Source organism: Myotis myotis, unplaced genomic scaffold, assembly GCF_014108235.1.
Source record: "Myotis myotis isolate mMyoMyo1 unplaced genomic scaffold, mMyoMyo1.p scaffold_m19_p_2, whole genome shotgun sequence".
Classification (NCBI taxonomy): domain Eukaryota; kingdom Metazoa; phylum Chordata; class Mammalia; order Chiroptera; family Vespertilionidae; genus Myotis; species Myotis myotis.
Genome location: NW_023416324.1, coordinates 108,074,052 through 108,078,089, shown reverse-complemented (window position 1 = coordinate 108,078,089; position 4,038 = coordinate 108,074,052). Strand labels below are relative to the sequence as shown.

The window sequence follows — 4,038 nt, the reverse complement described above, 5'->3', positions numbered from 1 at the left end:
TAACACCGCACTATCACCATTGGACAAATCCTCTAAACAAAAAATAATCAAATAAACATCAATCATAAATGACTCACTGGAATTAATTGACCTCTTCAGAACATTTCATCCCAAAGCCACAGAATATACATTCTTCTCAAGTTTACATGGGTCATTTTCAAAGATAGACCATATATTGGGTCACAGGCAAAGTCTCTCAAATTCAAGAAGACAGAAATCATATCAAGCATCTTCTCAGATCACAATGGCATAAAACTGGAAATCAACTACAATAAAAACATTCCAAAAAAATCAAACACATGGAAACTAAATAGTATGCTATTAAACAATGAATGGGTTACCAGAGAGATCAAAGAAGAAATGAAAAACATCATGGCAACAAACGACAATGAAAACACAACAATCCAAAACCAATGGGATACAGCGAAAGGAGTCTTGAGAGGAAAGTTCATAGCTCTACAAGCCTACTGCAAAAAAACAAGAAACAATCATAATAAATTACTTAACCCTACAACTCAAAGATTTAGAAAGATAGCAGCAAGAAAAGCCCAGTGTAAACAGAAGGAAAGAAATAATAAAGGTCAGAGCAGAGATAAATGACATAGAGACCAAAAAAAAAAAAAAAAATACAAAAGATCAATAAAACCAAGAGCTGGTTCTTTGAAAGGATAAACAAGATTGATGAACCCCTAGCCAGGCTCACCAAGAAACAAAGAGAGATGACCCAAATAAACAAAATCAGAAATGAAAGAGGAGAAATAACAACAGACCCCACAGAAATACATAAGATTGTAAAAAAAAATACTATGAACAACTCTACTCCAACAAACTAGACAACCTGGAAAATTTGGACATATTCCTAGAAAAATACAACCTTCCAAAACTTAATCAGGAAGAATCTAAAGTTCTCAATAGGCCAATAACTATGGAAGAAATTGAAGCAGTCATCAAAAAGCTTCCAGCAAACAAAAGCCTGGGGCCAGACGGCTTCACAGGGGAGTTTTGCCAAACATTCAAGGGAGAATTAAAACCTATCCTCCTTAGAGTATTCCAAAAAATTCAAGAGGAAGGAACACTTTCAAGCTCATTCTATGAAGCCAGATCACCCTAATACAAAACCAGACAAAGACAACACAATGAAAGAGAATTACAGGCCAATATCCCTCATAAACATAGATGCCAAAATCTTCAACAAAATCCTAGCAAATTGGATCCAGCAGTACATCAGAAAGATCATACACCATGAGCAAGTAGGATTTATCCCAGGGATGCAAGGATGGTACAATATCCTCAAATCAATAAACATAATACATCACATAAACAAATTGAGAGATAAAAACCACATAGTCATATCATTTGATGCAGAAAAAGCATTTGACAAAATACAACACCCTTTCTTGATAAAAACTCTTAGCAAGGTAGGAATAGAAGGATCATACCTCAACATAATAAAAGCCATATATGTCAAACCCACAGTCAACATCATAATCAATGGGCAAAAACTAAAACCATTTCCCCTAAAAACAGGAACAAGACAGGGATGCCCCCTCTCACCACTCCTGTTCAACATAGTACTGGAAGTATTAGCCATTGCAATTAGGCAAGAAGAAGAAATAAAAGGCATCCAAATTGGAAAAGAAGTAAAACTGTCCTTATTTGCAGATGACATGATACTGTACATAGAGAACCCTAAAGATTCCGTCAAAAAATTGTTAGGCTTAATAAATGAATTCGGCAATGTAGCAGGATACAAAATTAACGCCAAGAAATCTATGGCATTTCTTTACACCAATAGTGAACTTACAGAAAGTGAGACTAGAAAAGCAATCCCATTTACCATCACACCAAAAAAATTAAGATACCTAGGAATAAATTTAATTAAGGAGATAAAAGACTTACATGCAAAAAACTACAGGACACTGAAAAAAGAGATAGAGGAAGACATAAACAGATGGAAGAACATACCATGTTCATGGATTGGTAGAATCAACGTCATCAAAATGTCCATATCACCCAAAGCAATCTATAGATTCAATGCAATCCCCATTAAACTACCAACAGCATATTTCACAGACCTAGAACAACCTCTCCAAAAATTCATCTGGAATAAAAAAATACCCTGAATAGCCACAGCAATCCTGAGAGAGAACAAAATTGGAGGGATCACAATACCAGATATCAAGCTATATTAGCAAGCATGGTTCTCAAAACTGCCTGGTACTGGCACAAGAACAGACATATGGACCAATGGAACAGAAGAGAGAACCCAGAAATCGACCCAAACCACTATGCCCAATCAATATTCGACAAAGGAGGCAAGAGCATACAATGGAGTCAAGTCAATATCTTCAATAAATGGTGTTGGGAAAATTGGACAGATACATGCAAAAAGATGAAACTAGACCACTAACTCACACCATACACAAAAAATAAACTCAAAATGGATAAAAGGCTTAAACGTAAGATGGGAAACCATAAAAATACTAGAGAAATCCACAGGCAGTGAAATCGGAAACATATGCCGAAGGAATTTCTACTCTGATACTGCTCCTAGGGCAATGGAAAATAAAGAGAAAATAAACAAATGGGACTACATCAAAATAAAAAGCTTTTGCACAGCAAAGGAAACCATCAACAAAACAACAAGAAGGCCCACTGCATGGGAGAACATATTCGCCAACAATATCAGTGATAAGGGTTTAATCTCCTACTTAACAATAGGAAGATAAACAATCCAATCAAAAAATGGGCAACAGGGCCATTTCGTGGGTGCCGGGGATGTGTGGGGACCTGTGGAGCTGGGCGGAGGGGAGCCGAGGAGCCGTCCGGAGGTCTGTGGACTTCAGCCACCGCATTTCTCCAGATCTCGAAATGCATCGTGATTCCTGCCCATTGGATTGTAAGGTTTATGTGGGAAATCTTTGGAACAACGGTAACAAGACTGAGTTGAAACGGGCTTTTGGCTATAATGGGCCAGTCAACAGTGTGTGGGTTGCTAGAAACCCTCCCAGCTTTGCTTTCATGGAGTTTGAAGATCCCTGAGATGCAGCCGATGTTGTCCGAGAGCTAGATGAGAGAACACTATGTGGCTGCCGATTAAGAGTGGAACTGTCCAATGGTGAAAAGAGAAGTAGAAATCGAGGCCTGCCTCCCTCTTGGGGTCGTCGCCCTCAGGATAATTATAGGCGAAGGAGTCCTCCACATCGCCGCAGATCTCCAAGACAGAGAAGCTTTCCCGTAGCTGGAGCAGGTCCCTTTCCAGAGATAGGAGAAGAGAGATACCACTGTCTCGGGGGAGAAATCATAAGCCCTCTCTATCCTTCTCTAGGTCTCAGAGCCGATCTAGGTCAAATGAAAGGAAATAGAATACCAGTTTGCAAGATGAGTGGTGTACAGGAAATAACTTCATTTGACAGGAGTATGTACAGAAAATTCAAGTTTTGTTTGAGACTTCATAAGCTTGGTGCATTTTTAAGATGTTTTAGCTGTTCACATTTGTTTGTCTTGGAACAGTGACACACAAAGATGTAATTCTCTATGGTTTGAAATTGATAATATGAGGCATGTAATATCAAGAATTGTTACTTTACAATGTTCCCTTAAGCAAAATTGAATTTGCTTTGAACTTCAGTCTTGCGTGGACTGTAATAAACCTCTTAACTTCTGCCCAGCTAAAATGTGATGCTGAATATTGTGGAAACAAAACTGGCAAAAATTTTATTTAAGACTTTCCATAGCTGTGACCTAATATGCAGCTGTAGTTGGACAGGCAGTCTTCAAAAGCTGCTGTGAACACAAGCCAGCAGCTAAAAATTAAAGCTGCACCCTTAAACTAGATTAGAGGTTTAAAAATATCCAACTAGTCTTTACACTGGGTAGATGTTGTCCAGTTAGTGTAGAATCTAAGAAGTTTTAAGAAAGTTAGTTTACCTTTGCTTTCGGTCATAAATTTCTTAAGTGATTGCTATATATGAATACATGGCTATTGGTAAGATTCTTCACTTGGAAGTTTGAGACTATTCAAGATACCAGTGTCCT

At 37.9% G+C, this 4,038-nt stretch overlaps 1 pseudogene; it reads left to right on the top strand.

Moving 5' to 3' along the window:
- Nucleotides 1-2,864: 2,864 nt before the first annotated feature.
- Nucleotides 2,865-3,633, top strand: LOC118676560 (annotated as a pseudogene).
- The last annotated feature ends 405 nt before the right edge of the window (nucleotides 3,634-4,038 follow it).